General features: G+C 33.9%; 1 protein-coding gene across 3 annotated transcripts in view; it reads left to right on the forward strand.

The window, feature by feature from the left end:
- The window catches only part of TSC22D1 (TSC22 domain family member 1), a 133142-nt gene that overhangs the window by 10354 nt on the left and 98686 nt on the right, over window positions 1-24102 (forward strand). For 2 of the 3 annotated variants that reach the window (XR_007461231.1, XR_007461230.1), the window contains exon 2: window positions 23197-23366. The exons of the other annotated variant lie outside the window; for it this stretch is intronic. The gene's annotated coding sequence lies outside the window, so the exon portion shown is untranslated. The remainder of the gene's footprint in view (window positions 1-23196; window positions 23367-24102) is intronic. 3 annotated transcript variants of the gene reach the window in all.

Here is a 24102-nt window from a genome sequence, read left to right on the forward strand (position 1 = left end):
CCAGCTTCCAAATTTTTGTTGCTATTGTCTTTTTACCCATTCTGTCATTTTTTATGGGCTTATGTCTTTATATCTTAAAAATTCATTATTTTTGATATTTTAGTGGTGTTTTTAGAAAAGGAGTATAAAATAGATGTGTTTCTATCATTATGCACCTGTCTTAACTGTAGAATACTGCACAATTAAATGTAAAAAATGATACTAATTTTAATAAAGTCATTGCTTCAAGATTTGATCTATGAGTATATAAATTTTAAAAGTTGAATTGCTTGACTTATATCCAGTAGAATAAGAACAGTATATAATGCAGTATTTCACTTCACAGAAGTGATTAGAAGTGTTAGGATAAGCTTCAGTTAATATTTATTAACATGTTAAGCCAATTCAACAACCTTGTGAGTTAAGTTTTTTTCTGTTTTACTGGTGAATAAACTGAAGCTTACTTAGTTTATTAGAGAGGTGGGATTGTCTCAGGTTACATACATAATACTAAAACAGCTAATAATAAAAATAATTTTTCTAATTAAAAATCTTCTGGTATTTGTAATAAAGCCAACAAGATGCCCATAAATATATCAGAGTGGCTGAAAACCTGAAAATAGGCAGGCTTCTTTGATTTGTGTATTACTACCAGTACCAGAATTACCGTAGAACATACCGACGTTTACCTATAAGCCCTTGGTGAGAAAAAAGGTGTTTAAAGTCATCACACTGGTGTGCCTGGCATGCAAGACATTCAAGTGTTAAATGAATTAATTTTAGTATGTTTTTTTTGAAAATCGTGTGAAAATTATCTTTTCAGGAAAACCATTTTAATTTCCTAATAATTTAAATTCAGTCTTTGTAGAACTGCAAAACAAGTAGATTTTGTTTCTTGTATAGGAAGTTGAATTTAAAAATTTGAAACTATGCAAAGCATGACCCGTGTGGTGCTGCAATATTAGAAGCATGCTGCAATGTTAGAGCTCTGCTGGTTGGTTTTTGCTGCGTCACCATGGTGTTAGCATTGAATATGTCATGGTAAGAGTATGCTTTCATGGATCATTAAAAGAAATTACATGAGGGGAAAACAGTTTAAAGCATGTTTACATTATTTTAAAGAGCTTTATGTAATTAGTTTTAGAATCTAGGTTGACTTTTTTTTCTAGTCTCACATATATTTACGTGTCCTTCCTTCCACTCTTTCTTCTTCACCAGTTTGACCTGGAAATCATAACTTGGATTTTCAGTGTCATTGGGCCTAGATGAGCTTTGTTTTTCCTTTCTTGAAACATTCTCCTTTGCTTTCAGCGATCCCCTGGTACAGTTTCTTCCCACCTTTCTGGCCACTTTTTTTCAGTCTCTTTCAGATTCACCTATTCTCTCAGATTCAGTGTTGGAGTTCCTTTGAATTTCTGAGTCCTCTTCACACTTACTGCCTTTTCCCTGAGTAATCATCTGCTGTATGGCTTTAATACCGCCTGTATGCTATCAGTTTCTGAATGCGCACCACTAGCCCACACTTCTCATTGCATGTTAGAATGATCCAGTTATCTGCCTTCATAAAACAGCTCTGCATGTATTCTCATAGGCCTCTCAACAGATCATAAACTTCTCTTTCTTCATTACCTACCTTCTCAAATTTCTTTCTGCTCTGTCATCTTCATTTTAATCATTATTATTTCTTTTTTGCTTGTTGTAAATTTTTATTTAAATTCTAGTTAGTTAATATACAGTGTAATAATGGTTTCTGCAGTAGAATTTAGTGATTCATCACTTATGTACAACACCCAGTGCTCATCTCAACAAGTGCTCTCCTTAATGCCCATCACCCATCTAGCCCATCCCTGCACCTAACGCCCCTCCAGCAACCCTCAGTTCTCTATTGTTAAGAATATAATTATTACTTCTTACTGATTCTTCACTTTAGAAACTTGAGAGCCATTCTTGATAGCTCCCTTTCCCTCACCCTCTACATCCTTACCATAACCTTTAAAATATATCCTGAATTTATCCCCCTCCCCCCACCATGGCCACAACTCTTGTCTAAGATAACAAGATAATATATTTATCTCTTCAAGTACTGCGGTAGCTTCCTCACTAGCCTCTTGCATACATTCTTGGGTTTGTCTAATATTATATCTTGTAGTCAGAATGATATTCTTAAAATAGAAATCTGTTCAGATCACTCACTTACCCAACACCCTTTAAAGCCTTCCCATTTCTTTGAAAGTAATTACTTTTTGCTTTTGCTTCTTGCCGGCATATTTTGCCACTTTCCCCCTGACTTTCAGTTTCCTTCTTTCAGTTCCTCAAATTGCCATCTATTCTTACTCTTCCTCTAGGGTTAGGCACACACTGTTCCTTCAACCTGAACATCCCCTGTGTCACCTTCCCTCCATTCTTTCTTAAAGTTTAACTGTCATTTTTTTATACAAATTTTTATTTTATTTCTAGTACAAGTAACATGCAGTGTTAGTTTCAGGTATACAGTATAGTGATTTAGCAATTCTGTGTGTTACTCAGTGCTCATCATAGTAAGTGTACTGTCACTTTTTGATAGGCCTTTTCTGACATAACAATCTAAACTCAGGTTCTTTGTAAATACTCTTTAATAGTACCTTGATTATTTATAGTGTTTATTACAGTTTAATGATTTTCTGTGCATATGTGATTATGTGATGATTTTAAGCTTCATGGACAGAGATGTTTGATTTGCTATTATATATCCAAAGTATATCTCAGTGCTTAACAGGTGGATGCTTAGTAAAAATTTGCTTAATGAATAAATGAAACAAATTGGCATAAGAGAAGGACAGCTTTTTAAAAACACTGTTATGGTATATTTGAAAGGTAAATACATTCTGTATGGATGATCATGTGATACCATTGTTTCCTCCTTGAATAGAGATGAATCAGAATTAATTGATTACTTTTTGCTGTGTTTTGAGCCCAAAAGGCAATGCTTAGTTATTGCTTTAAACAAGCATTTTGTTTTATGTTTATGCTTATTTTGTATTTACTTTTGTTTATGCCAGTAAAAGTTTTCCAACTGGAATAAGACCAAGAAAAACTGATTTACTTCAAAGTTAGACTATCAGTATTCTTTATCCACTTTTGACTGGTTCATCTACTCAGCGTATAATGATTCTTAAATAGTATCCAAGTATTGTGTTGGAAGTCCTTTGGTTCATTTTCAGCTGTTGAAAATATAAACATCGAACTTATAAAAATGTCATCTGTTTGTATTAAGAACATTTAAAAAAAATTAAACAGGTTAGTAAGTAGTAAGTTTGTTTAAAGTAAGTAGTAACTTGTTTAAAGTTCCTAACTGATCTATATTACTTACAGTCATTACGGTTACTTATTATTGAACAGGTAAGTAATGGATTATGTAAAAGGAGATGAGAAAGGTTTGACAGTGATCAGAATTAGCAGTAAATTAATTGATTATGTATGGGTATTAAATGGGAGTAAAACAGCATTAAGAGATGAGGTCTTTACTTTTAAGGCTGGGGTAATTAAAAACAGAAGGGAAGATGTGGAATGTGATGTTGTAGTGCAATGATCAGCAGGTGTTGACTGGGGAGAAGATTTACTGTGGTTAGATCATGGTGTGGATCTACCGTGGTATGGGTGGTATTGTCCTTCCTCCTCCATGCAGCCATAGAGTAAAGGGTTACTATGAACTTGACATAGTTAAGATAGATGTGATAGCATCTTATTTTTCCAGGTCTCCTGGATTATTTTTGTAATATTAACTCACCACTCCGGTTGGGGAACTTATGATACCGTGGGTACATGTCTGAGTAGTCCTTTTTTGAGTAAGTTCTAGTTGGATTGATTATAAAACTGCTGATTGTGATGAGACTTCATTTCCTGCCAGCTCATCTACTTACCTAATTTCTTTGGTTATTAGGCTTTCTTAGTGTGCATTCACGTGGTAATAACCAGCATATTAACTAGTTAGGAATGCTTTGAAGGTATAAGCTTACAACTTAAATAATCTAGCACTAAATTTTTGCTGTGATACGGCTATGATACATTTCTGCTGGTGATAGTATTAAAACCTTACTCTTGTATGATTTTGGGGGGGGGGTGTTTTTAACAAAGTACTTTGAAATAGATTATATCCCCTTGAGTCCTAGCAGTCTTAAAGTTGATAGGATGCTTTTGTTCAGTTTTCACAAAGAAGCTGAGTCTCTGATTCATTTATTTAGTTGTTGATTAAATACTGAGTTACTACTACGTATTATGTACTGTTTGAGCTTGTTCACAGATTGTAACAATTTAGTAGTAAGAGTAGTGGTAATAGTTGTAGGAGAGTTGGAAATTACAGTACTTATGTGCAACACTGTTTTAAGCACTTGACATAAATCAACTTATTTAATTCTCAGAACAGTCTTATTGGTTGTAAGTACCATTATTATCCTCATTTTGCAGGTGAAGAAACTGAGGCATAGGATAATTACGGAACTTATTCAGGGTCACATAGCTAGTAAGTGGGAGCTGGGATTTAAATCCAGGCAGTCTGGTTTCCTTCCAGAATTTGTGCTTTTCACAACCTTTGTGCTCTGTTGGCCTCTGTAGCATGTGATCAGAATGGAGCTGTTCTGACCGTTGTTTTCTCAGTCAGCTTTCATGTATTGGAAGGCATTGGTAACTGCAGATATTTCTTGTTCAGCCCTCAGAAACTCTTATTTTGATCTTGGAAGTGTGAGCAGGGATGCCACTCTTGTTCTTGCACTCAAGAATTTAACCTCCATGAGAACAAGGACTTTACCCACTGCATGTGATAGTGCCTGGTTCATGGTTATGTTTTGAAATATTTGTCGAATAAGTGAATTGACATGTGCAGAGCCCCTTCCCCACCAAACATCCAGGATAGGGATATCATTACTGCCAAATATTCTGCCATCCTATTACCATTATATGCATGGCCATTCTGATATACAGGAGTAAGTTTCAGTTCTCCGCAGATATATTACTTTGCCTGTTATGTTAGATTCTCTATGCTTCCCCTTCACCAACCTATCAAATGATAGGTTACTCAATACCGATTTATTGAGTAAATTATTCCATAGTAATGGTGTTGGTAAGATGTAATCAAACATGGTTCTTATCCTCAGGGAGTGTATATGACATATACATGGAGAAATTATATGACAACATAAGAGCTAAATAACATTTTTAAATGACATGAAATATGAAATCAACAAATCAGAAATTTGGAGCTGGAAATCTTGTGTTCTTGTTCAACTCTTGGTTTATAGATGGAAGAACAAGTTCAGAGAGGCTAAGTGAATTCTCAGATGGTGCTACAAAATGTTTCTTAGACTAACTGGAACTCTAGTCTTGAAAATGACATAGGAAATTGCATTCAATGTTTACAGGTGGGATAGAATTGACCTTTGGTGGGTGAGGGATGTAGAGTTATTTGAGTGGACTTTTTGAAAGCTTTGGGTTGAAGGAGAACGTTTCAGGCAAGAGAGTATTAATAAAAAGGGGAAGAAATAAGAAAAACATTCAGAACATCGGTAATGTAACAGTTGGCCTTAATAGAGTAAGTTTGTCATGGGAAATGATAGGAAGTAACTGAAGATTAAATTGGGGAGTGATCTGGCCCTCAACACTTGTTGACTAAATCACCTTCAATTTATGCTAAGCTAATTTATATTAGTATAAAAGAAATCTGTAATTTGGATTGTAGTGGGGTACTTGGAAGCAGAAAAGGCCGGGCCAGTGAGGAAATTATGTTTTTTTCTGTTATTTGTTAATGCATGAAGGAAATACATTAGAAGAATAGTGATTTTCAATATAAAATGATTCAGTACAGAAGCCCTTTGGTTAGCAGATTTCTCAGTTTATAAAAATACTGTATTCACTTTCCTAGCCTGTGTTCCCTCAAAACAACGTATTTCTCTTCTCGTGTTTTCTTTTGAAAAACAAACAGACAAAAATAGCGTAATTTCCCAGAAAGGCTGTTATCTATAGCTGTAGTTTTAAAGGTCTGAAGGATAAGTGGTTATAACCTTCAGGTAGGATGTTTGGCAATTTAATGTTTTCATAGGGTTCATCTGTGTCTAATCCAAAGCAGATGTGTCCCAAATATACTTAGTAGTGAAAAATCCAAGTGAATGTGGACTTATATTTTAGGATTGGTTCTTAACACATTAGTGATCATAGAGACTTTTGCCTGCTTTCTTTTCATATATTCAATTGCCAGTCTCTTCCAGGCAGTGGAAAGAAGAGGAATTATTTCTTCCTATCCCTCTGAGCACTCCTATGTCTCTACAAAAAGGGAAATGGCATATGCAGTTATTTGAAATGTTAAAAGCCTTAGTGCTGTCATTGACACTAAATGTGAGTAATTTGATTATTTTACTGACATTTAAAGTGCCATCAAACTAACTTATTCCTTTATATGTTGGTACCTTTTTTCACTTCACTTGCCTTTTTAAATTTTGAGACTATGTTCATATATGTGTGAATATACGTATAAAGGAATATAATTTTAAAAGGACATTTTGAAATTCTTAGATTACAAAATATCCTATGTATTTGAAAGGATATAATTTAATAAGTGTTTACACAGCACTGTTTCTATCCTTAAGGAGAGCATACTCATTCAAGAATAAGTATATGTTTATGCATACATATATGTGTACACACACACATGTACATGAAAGAAAAAGATAATAGGTAACAGGCTCCATATATTAGTCTCCTACTAATTTTGGTCCTTTGCTTCAGTTTTTTCACCAATTTATAATGTATTTTATTTTGTAGTATTTATATCTACCTTTGTAGGTTGCTTGAAGCATTTTAGGGAATGACTTGGGATAGAAGTTCAATAAATGGGAAAAGTATGGCAAGGGTAGGATATATGTTATGAGAGATATGAATAAAACAGTATTGGGAATCAAAGTAAAAATCACATGCCTTTTAAGAGGTGACATTTGAGACAAGTTTGATAGCTACGAGGATTAGTAGGTTATTTTAGTAGAGAAAACTACACCAAAAAGGCTCAAATTATAGGGAATATTTATGGAAAAGAGCATAGGAAATTGCCTAAGTTGGTAGGCAATGGTGTCTGTATACAAGAATATAGAAAATAAAGCTACCTTTGAAAAGCCTTAAAGGCAGAATTGAGAAGTCTGTATTTAATTGGTCATGGAGTGGAGGGCCCCTTTTAGTTTTTGTGCTATGTAGTGGCCTAGTCCCAGTGATGGGTTTTAGGGAATTGCTGACTTTACTCGGGATGTCTAGTTGTTTCCTTCCCTAATGGGATATCAGGAGCTCAGTAATTCCTTTTTCTGTCACTGGTGGAAACCGAGGTATATTGTCTTTGTAGTTGCAATCTGAGATAATGGTTTGAATCAGTGACCTTGGCCTCATTAGAAGCGCTAAGGAGGTAAGGACCCAGTCCACACATGGTAACAGTCCACTCACTAATCCAGAGGTTGAACACTGGTAACTTAATCCTTTGGACTAAAGACTTCCAAATTGGTTGAAATTGCTGTCAAAAAATAAAGCAATGTAGGTGCCCCATCTCCCAGGAGGGGTGGGCTATTTTTGCATAGCAGATTTGGTCCTTTTTTTTACTATTTTTTTATTAAAGTCTTACTGTTTGCTGGCTTTATCATCTTAAAGTGGATGAGGGAGGAAGGGGAAAGAAAAGAAATGGGATTCTAAGGCAGGTAAGGTGACATTGGGAAAGTAGCAGCTTATAGCCTGATAGGAAAGTAGGAGTTAGAAATTTAAGAATACCCCAAAGAAACATATAGTATTGAATGTTCACCAGTTGAAAGTAGGATTATGAATTAGGTAACAACCCACTTACATCGTAAGGAAGTTTTTGTTTATGCTTAATATGAAATTAATTTTATTTTCTTGGTTGTGTTTTTTAGGCAGTGTTGTGGTATTTTCAGCAATGACAAGGATTCTCTTTCTGTTCAGGAAATACTCATGCTTTAAAAATTACTTCTTAAAGGTGATAGGCAATGAAAGTGATATTATTAGCAAATTTATTTTAGAAAAAATCCTGCTTTATAAGTTACCTTTTTTGCTGGATTTTGTCCAGGTGTACTGCTTTGGGTGCAAGGTGGTGAGGTGAATTGAGAAAATACTGGTTTTGGCAGTGCTGTCCACTGTTCAGGTGCTGATAAGCCTTCAAATGTCTGAGTTTTTCCTTTTCTTCCTCTTTTTAGACTTTATCACTGTAGTTTGTCTTAACTTCCCTTTCAGAGTTCAGCTTGGAGCCATGTCTTCTGTTCGTTGATGCTCCTCCATGTTGTTGTAGAATCTTGGAATAAAGGATCTGACTCCTAAACTGTTCTTCGGCTAAATTCGGGATCTACCAAACATTATTTACTAGTTATTCTCTGAAATGACAGCAGAATTTGTAAGTTTGTACAACTGGTTGTATTTTATTATTAGCTTTACCTGTTTTCCTAGGAAGGAAGGGTGGACCCAGAATGAGGAGATAAGTGCAAGTTAGATAGCTTAATGTTTCCTGTCTTCATTCTTGAATCCCATGATAATTAACCATGATACTGAACCCCAATCCTTTTAGGAACAAGTATGTCTAATGCTTACTGAAGGAACATAATAATTGAATTGGCAGCCTCTTTAGCTCTTTTTTTTGGTAAATTTGTATAAGATTGATGGTAAATTTGCAGGGGTCTTAAGGATTGTATGACAGATGATTCTAAAATTTCTTTTTCTTTTACTGTATTATTGGCTGATGTATTATTTAAGTAAAATATTATCAAGTTAAGTAACTTGGTCGCATAACTACTAAATGATGGAGCAAGTATTCCATTAGGTGATTTGATTCCAAAGCTTGTACTCTTAACCATTCTGGAGATTGCCCTGGCCCACTGATATGCAGCAAGAGGTGATAGCTGACAACCATAAAAAGTGGTCCTTAGCCTATGAGGATGGAGACTTTTGGCCCCATAGACTTCATTATAGAGTTGTACAGTGACTGATGTTCCTAATGATGATCCTTTCAATCTTAATTTAGTTATTGCTTTCTTTTAATCTTATTTTCTCCTAATTAACTCTCTTAATTTTGAAAACATTTTCTAATCCAAATGATTAAATTTTCCAAAATTTTGCTGAAGAATAAACTTTAAATTTGGAAAATGAGTTTAATTGGAATCCAATTTTTAAGACTGAGTATACAGATAGTTTTATGACATGAACCTTTCAGTAAGTAGATTAGTAGCCTTGCATTGGTCTCATTTAGTGAGCTTTTACTATAAGCTGTTGATACTTAGGATATATATTTTTAATGCTTAACATGATCCAATTACATTAAGATAATTTTTAAAGTATAAAACTCACTTTAATTAGTTGAATTATAATGGTACATTTTATGACTCAGATCTTTAATTTTGAATGGTGATAGCTTATATTCACATCTTGTGCTTTTTATTGGAACAAGAAAATGTTTTGAAATATGTGAATGCTTTTATATTAAGTTGAAAAACAGGATTTACTTTGGCTTTTTGCTTATTATCTTAGAAGAGCTTATTATTTTTTTTATGAGATAACTGCATTGGGTGTTCTTTTAATTTAAAGTTTTTAATTTAAAGCTTTTACAATAGAGGGGTGCCTGCGTGGCTCAGTCAGTTAAGCGTCCAACTTCGGCTCTGGTCATGATCTCACGGTTTGTGAGTTCAAGCCCTGTGTCAGGCTCTGCTGATAGCACAGAGCCTGGAGTCCACTTTGAATTCTGTCTCCCTCTCTCGCTGCCCCTCCCCTGCTCACGCTTTGTCTGCCTCTCTCTCAGAAATAAACGTTAAAAAATTTTTTTAAAGTTTTTACTGTAGAACTGCTTTCCTTCATTTTCATCATATTTTTCCTGATTTGTAAACATTGGAACTATAGAAAGAAGCAGTTGGAATTTTTTAAAAATTACAGTTAACGGTAAAGATCTTAAAGGATATAATAATTTATTTAATAGTAATATAAATCTTATTCATTTTTTCCATAATTTCACTTCCCACTAATATGACTTTCACATCATGTACAAGTTGATTGCATTTCTAGGCATTTTATTTATTGATATACTTTGAAAGCCTAAATTTGCCATTCTCCCCAATCCATGTAGGCAATCACCTTGAAGGGAGAATGTTTTAAAAGTGGGATTGCCTTTTATGAAGTGGAAACCCACTTTGGGTTTTTTCTTGTATTTAAAGATTTAGTTCTTTTCTAGCTGTACTCACATTTTTATTAGCTCATGAGGATCTACCAGTAGCTTATTAAATTTGCTTATTAAGAAATGAGTCCAATATGCAAAAATAAAAGCTTTTAACAAGTAGACACGTTGGCCTAACAAAACCCAAATTGTGCTGTATTTGAGGTTATAAATATGTGACCTGAATGCTGTAAATGCCATTTAGTGGTCTGAGTTAGAGACTCAACATGTGAATAGGGGAGAAGAAACAGAAATAGAAAGGTATAGAAGATCTTTAAAAAGGATGGAAGGGAAAGAGGAGGATCTGGTGATAATTGATAATTTAATAGAGAATTTTGTTGCCTACATCTGTAAATGTAGCTATATAAAATATTTTAGAAAAACACCCAAGCTAGTTTAAGCAGTTGTCTGTTAGCCTGTGAGGCTTTTTATAGTACTAATCTTTCCTGGTATTGTGATGATTTATTTACTTAAGAAATATTTGAATGCTTGTTATGTATGCTAGCACAGAACAAAAGTACTAAGGATAAAAAGAAAAATCATGGTTTTGGTCTTCAAGAGTTTTGTCTAGTACTCTGAAAAAGCATCATAAGATCTTGGTATATCTTCTGAATTATTCAAATTGAGTTATATATGCTTAGTTTCTGTATATGGTGTGCATGACAGCTTTTTAATTCAAATAAATTGATTAATTTAGGCTATGGATTAACAAAGAGCACAGAGCACAATGAGGTAGAGTTAATGAGCATTAGCTTTGGCATCAGATCTGATGTCTAATCTTGTTTATGCTACCTCTTCATTGTATGGCCTTTGTAAATATAAATGTAAGCCCCAAGTTTCTTACCTGTGAAGTGGGGGTAATAGCTACCCTTGAACTGTTGTTGGGAGGATTAAAGGAGATAAAGGCTGTAATGCATACCTAGCTCAGTTCTTAGTAGTTTTTGTAAATGGTAGCTGCTTTTATTACTGTGCAAATAAGAATGATTCCTTTCATAAGCACTGTAAATTAAAATTAAAAGCTTGCTTACATATTCAGTCTTTCTACATACCACAGCCTTCTCAACCAGTGATTCTGCACCTTTGTGACATTTTTGGTATAGCCTTTCTCCCCTAGGTCTCTGTAAGAGAAATAATTCCTATAGGAAAACAGTGACTACTCTCAATCCTCCTAAGAATGGTATATATCTGGTATTAGCATTCTAGATGCATATGAGAAAAGGGAATTTATTACTTATAATAGAGGCACCAGGGATTAAGTCTTCTGAATCCTAGACTGCTGGGACTATATCATATCTAACTATTTGAGAAGTGCTTTGAAATTCTTGAATTTACAGAAACAAAGTTGTTTCAAAGCACATCTTCCTTTCTTTATGGGGGTGGGGGTTACTTGCAAGGACTATAGTGTCTTGTAGCAGTTTGTTAATATTTCCAAACTAGAACTATTACCCTAATCAAGTGATTCTTAAACTTTTTCATTGTAAAGATTATTTTAGATGGGCAAAGTGCCTTGAATACCATCCGTTCCCTACTCAATCCCATATGGGACTGAAGACTGTCTCCTTAGAATGAATGGAATTGTTTGCTTTTAATAAGATATTGAGTTCAGTACCTGGTTTTTAGGTTTCAAAGATTCATTGAACTGGATTTTTAAATCTAGTATAAAAGTTTCAAAACTAGTGTTTTTGGAATACCAGTTCTTTAAGCCAACCCCCCCCCCCAAAACAAAAACACAATTCTTAGAACCCAGGAATTTTGGGGAATGCTTTTTGTTATATATATCTTGGAGGTTGACATTGCGTTTTAATGTATTAAAGACCAAGAAATTCTACAGAAGAGAGACAATTTTGTTTATTGACTACCAACCTTAGCAACCTTTTTGATCATCTGACATTTATTAATGTCCTGTAGAACTTGTGATCCTTGTAACATACTTTGGGAAATGTTAATCCCCTTCAATTTATATACAAAAAAATGTTCTGTGTCATATAGTTAAGTAATGGTGGCAGACTCCAACTGGATCCCATCTCTACAACTACCCCTAACAGTTCCTTTTCTGCTATATCACCCTATTTTTCATAAGTATTTGATTTATATTAGAAATAAAAGTAAAATTGTTGTCATGTGAGTATATATACCAAGTGAACCATCTGGCAGAAGTTTCAGAACATATTTTGAGAACTACAGCACTGACCTATTTGCAGCCTCATTTAATTGGCCCCATCATTATAAATGGTTTGCAGACCTTAGGAATAGATTTCACATGAGTTAGTATATTCTTGGGGGAAATCTGTAAATAGGATAGAAAGTATTACCATGTTAACTCTGTAAACATTCAGAGATAGGGAGGCTGATCAGTTTGTTCTATGCTTTGATTACCATTAATGTAGAACATTTTACTAACATTGGGTGTCTTCTGTTTTAGAGTTAAGCTTGATGTTGCTAACAAAGTGTAGGAGCCAACTAAATGTTATCTCTCATTCATCCATTTCCTATGTTGCACCTATTTGAGAAATGGATTAAGAGTATCAAAAGGGATGTCCCATTCTGAGGAGAAAAATTGAAGTCTTTTGGGGACTAAAAGATTTATTAAATGGGTGAAAAGAATGATTATTGGAGATGTTTCTGAAGATACATTGGTTGATTAAGGAAGGAATTTTTGGTTCTTTTGGGAATGTCTTTGAAAGTAGACCACTGTAAAACTGCAGAAAGAATTTTTAAAACTACTAGCTGCATTTGACAGTTTCAGAAGATCTGAAGGAGGACTGTAAAGAGATTTTTTTCTACTTTAAAGTAATATACTCAATAAAATTTGAAGAGTGACTTGTTAAAATATGTGAAAGAATATAGATGAATTTCATTTCTTTTTTTTTTTTTTTAAAGTTTATTTATTTTTGAGAGAGAGCGCATGACTGGGGAAGGGGTAGAGAAAGGGAGAGAGAGGGAATCTCAAGCAGGCTCCCTGCTGTTAGCACAGGACCCAGTGCAGAATTTGAACTCAGGAACTTTGAGATCATGATCTGAGCTAAGACCAAGAGTTGGAGACTTAACTGACTGAGCCACCCAGGAACCCCCATGAATTTCATTTCTTAATGAAGGTACATCCATAAGTGAAGTTGTCTCACATGCTGTATTGAGAACTTGAGTAGCATTGGCACTTTCAAGGGCTTAATCCAAGATCTGTTGTGGCTTTTACAAAATTTTATTGATAGCCCATATAATGCTAACTAAACTTCCTGTATGCCTTATATCAAATTGTATTTCTTAAATTATATCAAATCATATTCTTAAGTTATTAACTTGATGGTGGTGATAATTCTTTTCCCTTTGTGCTTTTTTACTATTTTTGGAAATATTTTCCCTTTCAAGACATAGATTGTGACAATAAAATCTTATACCCCAAATGTTTGGAAAGTGGAATCAGATATGAAAGTGTTGAATGGTCAGTAAAATACCAGGATTAAAGTATTTTTCCAGTACTTAAATATAGAATGGCATATCAGGTCGGGCATTTCTCATTTTACTGGTGTATATTCTCATTACTGTTAGGAAATGAACTACCTGATTAGTTGATCAATACATGCGTTCTTAATTTCCAGTGGAACAGACACCCTGTCTCTAAAACTCATGAATGATTATTGATATTATGACTTTTTTTGTCACTGGTATATAATTTGTATATATATATATAATTGAGGCTGCATCAATTATATATAATAGAATAGAGTAGATTGAAGGCATTATTTGTAATTAGATATCTGTTTTGTCTTTTAAAAAACTTAAAGAATTGGAAAGCACCCTGTTCTTATTATATAAAGTTATATTGCTTCTAATATGTTTACATTTATATGATTATATTATATTGATTTTTATTAGACTTCAATTGAGATGGAGGAGGCAGGTGACATTTGATCCCGTCTTAAATATAGAAGAATTTCAGTAGGTACATTGCAAGCTCTCTGCAAATAATTTTTTAAAAATGTTGCAATTTAGGATAACTATAACATCCATTCAGAGTATTGTTTACTCTGTAATAAATCAAAGATTGTTCTCTGGGTAGTAGAATTGAGCTGTTAGAGAATAAAGTCTAATTTTTTTGCCAGATTATTATTTTAATCCTGCTCATGATAGAAATGATGACTTAAGTTGTAGATATGTTTAAATTACATTAAGATAATTGAACTCATTAAACTCTTCATGAAATTCTTATGCATTTAAGAGTATTGCATATATTGTTTGTTAGGCAAGTCAATAGATGTGCAAACTAGAAATTCAAATAAAAAAAACTTTTGGCTTTTTGCTTCTTTGTAGACACTTAAAAGGTAAGAGAGATTTCTGATTACCATTCCAATATGCTTTTAGATTTAGGTATTTCAAGCTCAATAGAAACATGCTTCTAGATTATTTTGCAGATAGTGAGTTTTGCTACACTTTCTAAGTTTTATTGCCTTGTCAAACTTTCATAGGTTGATAGAAATGACGAAGCAAATAACTATCAACTGATCTATGTTTAAATGAAATTGAAGGAAAGAATTTCAGAATTCTACTTAAAACAGAATGTATGTATATTTATTTAACATATGAATATTTTATTCTGAGGACAATGGAAAGCCTTTGGAGGGGTTTTGTTAAGTTTATTTATTTATTTGTTTTGAGAAGGGGGAGGAGGTTGGGGGGCAGAGAGAGAATCCCAAGCAGGCTCCGCACTGGCAGCGTGGAACCCAAATTGGGGCTTGAACTCACAAACGCTTGCCATCATGACCTGAGTGAAAATCAAGACTGAGCCACCAGGTGCCCCCAGAATGTTTATTTTAGCTGTTGGTCATATACTAAGTATTTATAAAGAAAATACTTATGTTAATGAAAATAACATGACTTGGAAAAGTATAAAATTAGTTAAAACTCAGGATCCTGGAGACAAAGTGGTTTTGAATTTCTCTATTGCTTACTAGGTGTGTGATCTTAGGTGAGTTACTTCACTAATTTGTGCCTTAGTTTTTCTTATCAATAAAATTGTGATTATTTTAATATTGTATATGTCAGAATTAGAGGATTGAATAAGGCAGTATAGATATAATGCATAATATATTACTTGCTATATATGAGGCTCAATAAATGTTAAAAAAATAAAAATTTTGAGTTTATTTTTGAAAGGGAGAGTGAGAGAGCGAGCACACACACGCATGTGAGCAAGGGGGAGGGGCAGAGAGCACAATCCAGTGGGGTTCTGGACTCAGGAACCTGAGCCAAAATCAAGAGTTGAAGTTTAACTGACTGAGCTACCTAGGTACCAGATGATCATGAATATTTGTAACTGATTTTATAATTGAAAGTAGAGTAAATTATTTGGGGGGCTCCTGGCTGGCTCAGGTGGAAGAGGATGTAACTCTTGATCTTGGGTTGTGTGTTTGAGCCCTACCTTGGGTGTAGAGATTACTTAAGTGATTTTAATTAAAAAAAAAAAAAAAATATTTGGGAGTGTCATTATTTTTAAGTAAAAAAAAAATGCAAGAGGGACACTTATGACACTAAGCTTTGTTTCCTATGGACATTTTTAAAGAAAAAAATGAGAATTTTTTATTCCTTCTATTTTTATAATGCAGCAGTGTAAGTTCATATATAATAATTTAAATTGGAAGTGCTTTTGTTTTTTTATCCATCTTTTCTATCGTATGTTTGCTGTAGTCTAAAGTTAATTTCTACGCTAGTTGCTTGACATAAACATAATTTAGTTTTTCTGTTTGTAGGTGGGAATATTTTGTCTTTTGATCTCTTATATACTTTCTTCTGAATCAGTTCTCTGTATAGAGAACTATTTACCAAAGATATTAAAAAACTTAAGACTATCAACATGTGATTAATTTTCTGGTACTAGTATAGAATATGACAATGCTGTTATTTCCATGAGGATAACTTTTAAATAAAGATTAGTGTAAGCTTTTCAAATTAAAAAATGTAGACTTATATTTCTTAGTGGACATTTCATAGGTGTGTCAAATATGGTACCTTATTCAGACTTTCTCATTTTTTTAGTGTTTATTTTGTGAGAGAGAGAGAGAGCGAGCACGAGCAGGGGAGGGCAGAGAGAGAGGGAGACACAGAATCCGAAGAAGGCTCCAGGCTGTGAGCTGTCAGCACCCAGCCCTGTGCGGGGCTTGAACTCGTGAACCACGAGATCATGACCTGAGCTGAAGTCAGACACTTAACTGACTGAGCCACCCAGGTACCTCCAGACTATCTCATTTTTTATTTTTAACTTTATTTTAAAATAGCTTTAGGGGCTCCTGGGTGGCTCACTTGGTTAAACTTCCGACTTGATTTCAGCTTAGGTCATGATCTCGCATTTCGTGAGTTTGAGCCCTGCATCAGGCCGTGCACACTTTAGACTTACTGAAACGTTGTAAATTACTTCATAGAGTTCTCATATATTTCACCCACTTTTCCCTAATGGTCATATTTTATATAACCATAGAACAAATCAGAAATTAATATTAATACTAACCAGTCTGTAAACTTTATTTGAATTTTGACCATTGTCCACTCACTAAATGACCTTTTTCTGGTCCAGCATCTAATCTAGGATCTCATACTATTGTACTTAATTGTCATGTCTCAGTCTCCTTCAATCTGAGATGCTTCTTCATTCTGTCTTTTTGCCTTTCTTGACTTTGACACTTTTTAAGAGTAGCTAGTTAGAATGTCCCTCAATTTGTGTGTCTGATGTTTTCTTGTGATCAGATTGGGATAATGCATTTTTGGCAAGAATACCACAGAAATGATAGTATGTCCTTATCAGTGCATTGTATCAGGAGAAATGTGATATTGATTTGTTCCCTTACTGGTGACGTTATCTTGATCATTTGGTTAAGGAGGTGTCTGCCAAGTTTCTATACTTTTAAAAATTACTCTTTTTCCCCTTTGTAAATAGCAAGGTTTTTTGTGGGGAGATATTTTGAGACACTGTAAATGCCTTGTTTCTCATCATATATTCACCCATTAGTTTTAGCATCCATTAATGAATCTTACTTGATCAGAACCTATTGAATTTAATTCTTTAATATCTTTTTTTTGTTGATAATATATTTCTTGTCATAGGTGGATAAGTGTGACAAAAGAATTAACGTAACGGCAGCATAATTCATAAAACATAACTTTTTCTTTCTGTAGTCTTTTATATTCATCTATGTCTGAATGCAGTCTTTAGGACTTCAAGTAGCACAACACAAGATCTTGGAATAAAAAAATGTGATCAAAAGACGATCCTTTTTTTTTTTTTTTTTTTTTTCCTCCCAGTATCTTACATGTACTTCAGGATATGCTGGCCGTTGTAAGAACAAAGCCAAATATTTCATATAGCAAAATAAACAGGTGAAAAAGAGGTAAAAGTAATGGGCTGCATTAATTATGAAAAGAATTTGCAAGAGTAATTTAGAGCTTTTTCTTAAAATTGACTTTCTTTTTTTTTTTGTCAAATCTGGAAGCCTTTTTTCGTTCAAAAGAGGCAGTAGCAAATGTAAATGTTTGGTCTTCTTGATCCTGAAGTTGCCTTTTTTATAGTCGATATATATTTTTTATGATTGTGTTTTATCTTTTATTCTATAGTGGATTAACTACTTTAAAAAATGTATTGTGCGTTGTTTCTTTATCTGTTTTATTTCATCTTCTACCTTAATCAGTGGAACGTGAAGACCCATTGCTTGTCTCTTTCTTGTTTATCTTTTGACAAATACTTGATGTTTAAACCTAGTGGAGTAACTTGAATCCCAATAACATTTTTGGATAGCATCTTTTCCAAAAGGACGAAGAGAAAATATAGTGGTAAATCTTGGAATTTGGTAGTTCTTGAAACATTCTAGTAGTTAGGGTTCATCATTCTCATTACAACTTTCTTTTAGGAAATTGCCTTCCATGATAAGTGTATATCCTCATATTGGTATGCATTCCTTAAAGTTTCAGGCTTTCTTCCTTAGTTTGGCGTTTTTTTTTTTTTTTTTTAATTTTTTTTTTTCAACGTTTTTTTATTTATTTTTGGGACAGAGAGAGACAGAGCATGAACGGGGGAGGGGCAGAGAGAGAGGGAGACACAGAATTGGAAACAGGCTCCAGGCTCCGAGCCATCAGCCCAGAGCCTGACGCGGGGCTCGAACTCACGGACCGTGAGATCGTGACCTGGCTGAAGTCGGACGCTTAACCGACTGCGCCACCCAGGCGCCCCAGTTTGGCGTTTTTGAGGTGTGACCTACTTGACAATAAATATAAGATTGTAGCTTAGAAGTAATCTTTCCTTCCAGAGTTATTACAATACTGTGACTAATTCTAAGGTAGCTGGTTTTGTTTGTTTGCTTGCTTTTTGGCAAGATTTCACTTTCTCAAACTGAAATTTTTAAATTGGATGTTCTGGCAATATCTGGTTTCTTTTCTTACTGATTTTAAATCTGGAAAAGAAGATTAGAAAATCTATAACGGGTGTTAAAGGTTAGCTAAAATTTGTATCATCCTAGGATACGTTTGTTTCCTGCTGACCATATTGAAAAATTAATCCTAGAAGCTGATGACCCCCAAAGAGGTACATGAAAGTAATACTTTTGATTTTATTTTCCTTAGGATTAGAAAGTTGAACTTTTTAGTGTCTACTTTAGACATCAGCCACTTGACAAAATTTTTTTGTTTGTTTGTTTCTTGATCAGTAGACTTCATTTGTATAATATTTACTGAATTAATTGTGCCAAGCACTCTTCTAGGGTCTGGAGATAGACTCTCATGGTTTCTGTTAAGGATGTTCTTTTATTTTCTTAATGCCAGCTAGGACTGTTCTGGGCACTTGAAGGGGTTTGTGAGATTATTATTATTATTATTTTTTTAATAGACGTGCCTTAGGACCAGTAAGAATGATTAGTGATTAAAAAAATAAGAATATGTTACATCATGCTTCCAGTTTAGTGTAGAATGTTTTGTTTTATAAATAATCTATAAATCTGTAAATTAGCAAGTTCAATTTCAGTCAGTTGTAATACAAAGGAATAGAAATAGTCTTTGTAGAAACACATTACCTTGCATTTCACTGCTTAAAAATGATTAGGCTTAGCCTTTTCTCTTTCTTCGGTATTAGAAATGCTTAAAACTAATAAGCAACATATGCTTATTTAATAATTTAGTATTGAGAACAAGTATTGCAAATAGTCTAGTTTGCATTTTTTGGGAGAATTTCTCAGTGGTGTTTATATACGAAATACTTAGGTTTTTTGTTTCTGATTTGAATATACCTGGATTTTCAGTAAGAATCCTTAAAAATTTAAATACTTAGGGATAATGTTAAAATGATTTTATTGAAGTACTAGTGGATTGATAGACCTCCTAACATCCATTTGAGTTCCTTTGTGACATTTTAGCACAGATGATTTTGTTAGCTTTGTTTTAGAATTTATTCTCTAGTGGTTGAAATACAGGTTCTCTAGTGGAGTGCTTATTGTTTTCATCTCTTTAAACATTACATAGAAGAATGCTGTTTATTAAAATAGAATTAGGTAAGGTCCTACTGTGTCATTCTTAAGAGCCTTTATCAATGGTAGTCTCGCAAAGGTTGTTCTTTCTTGTTTGAATAACGATCTCATTTTGTAAGTGCCTTTACATTTTTCTTTATAAATGATACATGATCAAATCCACAATCATCATAAATAATTAACTCCTGAAGCAAGAGAGATATCAGCTCTCCTCAAGGATTCAAATAATTTCTATTTAGGGAAATCTGTTTATTCAGGGTATGAGTATGTTGAGTATGAGTATGTTGAATCCGTAAGTTTTGTTACTTTAAGCAAAATCAAGAAGTTATATCTTGAAAATAATCTCACTTGGGAGAAGTTTTTATGAGTGTATCTACTTCTCCAGCCCTATAACCTATCCTAAGGGCATTTGGCTTTTTAAATATGTTTGTATTTTTAATTTATAAATTCTGTGGGGGTGTGGTAAGTAAATCAGTGGTTTAGAGCTCCTATTGAAGGGGAAATTGTAAACTTAGCCCACTGTTAATCTGAGCAAGATATGATTTCCTGGGAGTTGTTTTTCATTTTCAAAGTTAAGTGAGCCTGTAACTTAAAAAAAAATTTAGCAGTTAATATCTTTTGTTCCAAAATGGAATGCTCCCTTTTAACCTGTATTTTCAATCAGAAGTATTGTTACTATTGATTAGTATTCAAGAAATAAAGGAAAACTGGAAAATTTGGGAAATCATATTTTTTTATAGTTTCTGAATTTATTTTTTTAAACTGTATCATGAAATAGTTAAGGTTTACTTAGATCTCATTAATTTGGAAATCTTTAATCTTATTAGGTTGTATTGAAATATTAGACATGAAAAAGAATGATTTGTTAAGGAAATTGACTGGAAAAGACTAGAGGGTGATTTTTTTCATAATGTAAAAAAGACTTTTGTAGCACCTGATTGCACAGTATACAGTAGTCTCTCCTTACCTATATGGGTTATGTGCTAAGACTCCCAGTGGATATCTGAAAACACATATAGTACCAAACTCTGTATATACTGTGTTTTTTCCTGTACCATAACATACCTATGATAAAGTTTAATTTGTAAATTAGACACAGCAAGAGATTAACAACAATAACCTAATAATGAACTAGGATAATTATAACAGTGTACCCTAATAAAAATTATGTGAATGTGGTCTGTCTCACTTTCAAAAGATCTTATTTTACTGTATTCACCCTTCTTTCTCTTGTGATGATGTGAGATGATAAAATGCTTAGAGATGAGATGAAGTGAAGTGATTGACGTATGCCTTGTGACATAGCATTAGGCTGCTGTTGACCTCCTGACGACGTGTCAGAAAGAGGATAATCTACTTCTGGATCATGGTTGAACAGGGTAAATGGAAACTTGGAAAGCAAAACCTTGGGGTTTTGTAGGTACTGCTAGTGTGTGTGTGTGTGTGTGTGTGTGTGTGTGTGTGTGTGTGTGTGTCTCTGTCTGTCTCAGAGGGACTACAGTAGGTACAATGAATACATAAATGAGATGGCTCTGATGTATTAATTCTAAACCTTTCTCATCTGTTAAAAAGTCATACCTTAAGAACTCCAACTGTGGAATACCTTGTTAATCTTTTTGGGATTATAGTGGGGTTTTTTTTTTTTGTTTGTTTGTTTGTTTTTGTTTTTTTGGTTTTTTTGGACTCCTGAAAATACCTAGAGTGCCATTCTTGAGATATTTAGTATTCAGATCTTTTTCTAATTTGTACTTCCTTCCTGTCATCGTCCCTCATATACCTCCTCAATGTGATTATACTGTAAAATACTGTTGTAAGCTACTGGTCACAAAGTATAGTCTTTAAAACTAAAAGACCTGAGGATTTAAAATCTATTGGAAACTTAAAATAAGAAAATAGTTGCCACATAGGCTTGTAAAGTACTTTCGTACTTGTTTATTTGCTACCTCTTGCTAGATGGAAGTTTCACCCCGTTGACTTCTTTTAGATTTCTTTTTTCACTTCTTTACATTTTGGAAATCACAGATTTGATGGTTAAATCATACATTTTCTTTTCTTAGTCCAAACTGTTTTCATTTCTCACTTGTACAGAATTGAATATATTCCTAAAGCAGAAGGGTTAGCTTGTTCTTTCTTCTTCAGGCTTTTAAAAAAAATTGAGTCTAAATGTTGTTAGGTAATGGAATAACGATTCCTTTTCAGCTGTGTTGGTATATTTCCAAACTGGCTGGCAGAGCCAGGAGGAAGTGAAGGCATTAAAACACTAACTTTGGTTGGTTGCTACCTTCTTAGTGCTGAGACTATAACCTTTGTTGGTTGATTGATAGAGAACAAGAGAGCACAGTCCTCGTTCCACTAACAGGTAAGGAACCCTTGTGATAACCAGTTGGCGTGAGAAAGAAAATTACTTGATTAGCAGTTTTTTTCTTAATTTATCCCCAAATATAACATGTCCATGAAATAGGATAGTGTGATTATGTTCAATACAACAGGAATGTGCAGCACCTTTCTAGTTAGAAGAAGATCTGAAATTTAATAGGGATATATCACTCTGTACCACAAAGTATAATTGATCTGTTTTCCACTGTTAAAATGTATCCTGCAGTCCCTATAACTTTAAATACATATCTGCCTATCTTATTCTCCTTTCAGCTTTTCCTTGATCAGATGCTATGTGCTTTGAACTTCCTTCTCTTATTTACCTTATTCCTATAATAAAGCAAACTATTTTCCAGTATCTTTGTCATCATCTATTATTTGAGTATATCTTACTGCTTTAATTTCTGCATTGTAGCCATTAATGATTTATTTCCTGGTCCTTCTTGACCCAAAACCAAATGATCATACATTTAAAAAAGATTTTTAGATTGTATTACCTATGTACAGTATTCTGCCCTCCCACTTTTAAATATGAGTGCTTGAAGAAAAACTCTTTTTCAGTGATGGTGGTCCTAGCTTGATAAAATTTAGGTTTAGCTTTGTATTGCTATAATGTGGGACTGTAGTTTAAGTCTTTAAATTACTGAAGACTTAAAAACAAGAACAAATTCAGCTGCTTAGACAATTCCCAAAGTTTAGTAGTGTTCCTGTTAATATGCTTGATTATTCTGTTTCTCCTTTTCAATCCATCTTCTTCTCTTTGACAGAAGAATTAACTGGGACTCCTCCTTTGATAGAGCTGAGGTCGAGTTCCTTTCCCTGTCCCTTTAAGACAACTGTGCTGCTGTGCTCTTGTTCTAGTCATAATTTATCATTTTTTGATTCGGTCTTGCACTTGAAGTTGGGTGGTTTGTCACAGAGTGTGTGATGGCTTACACCAAGATAGGTCCCTTCTTAATAGGTTACTGAAGAATTAATCATTTGTGGTGACAGATTTCAAAGATTCAAATTAAGAAGGCACTAAAGAAAGTGTGCCCAAAGGTAGCTCCTTTTTGTCCTGAGGATAAGTCATTGCAAACTCAAATGACCAGAGAATGTAATTTCTTAATAAGAATTTTTTCTTAAATCTATATTCAGCTCTCTATTTCAGTGCTTCTCTCCTACCAGAGGTGCAAGGAGTGATCCTAGAACCACAGATACAGCCAAGACCACGGAGAGCTTTTGACGTCAGGGGTCCACTTTCTCCACTGAACCCTTGGAGGCAGAATATCCAGCTTCTGGAGAGAGTGGGAAAGGATAATAAACAAGTGGGTGCTTTCCATTATTTACTTGGGTTTATTTATAGATTGGAGTGTCCGTCCATTGCCCATTTAATTCTATTGGTGTACTCCTTGGGTTCATATAAGAACCAAGTGGGGCTGCAATCTGTTTGTTTTTTCTTGAGAATGCTAACTAGTGCCCATTCAGAAAAGAGGCCTAAAATTTATTTAATTTTCTCTCCAGATAATTAAAGCAGTGGATGATTTGGGGCACTAGATTTGGTGACTGCCTGTGTAAGTCCACAGGAATTTTTAAAAGGAATATTTGCCCATTTTAATGTTTAATGGTATTAGTGGACTTCTAAGTGCTCTTTTATTACCGGAAGGTAAAAAAGAAGTTTTTGTATTTCATCTTTGGGCAAGCTGGACATCTGAGCTCTCCTAATTTGCACAAGTCTGATGTCCAGGTGTTATCCTACCCTGTTAGAGAGAACTTTTTGGTCTTTTTCCTACCTCAAACTTTAGGACTTCATATTAATTAGATCTTTTAGAAGATACAATGATAGTACCATTATGGTTTTACTGTCAAATTGAGGCTTCATTCTTTAATGAGATAAATGTGAACGAATATAAGTTTCAGGATATATTATCCCTGAAAGCTATGTTAAATATATACTCATAAGTAGTTTTCCAGTCCCGAGGAATAATGTTATTTGTGGCAAAAGAGCCTTGTCCTAGATGTTTCCCATGGCATTAAGATGGTTTTCTCTTAGTTTCTTTGATG

This window comes from Panthera uncia (assembly GCF_023721935.1).
Source record: "Panthera uncia isolate 11264 chromosome A1 unlocalized genomic scaffold, Puncia_PCG_1.0 HiC_scaffold_16, whole genome shotgun sequence".
NCBI lineage: Eukaryota > Metazoa > Chordata > Mammalia > Carnivora > Felidae > Panthera > Panthera uncia.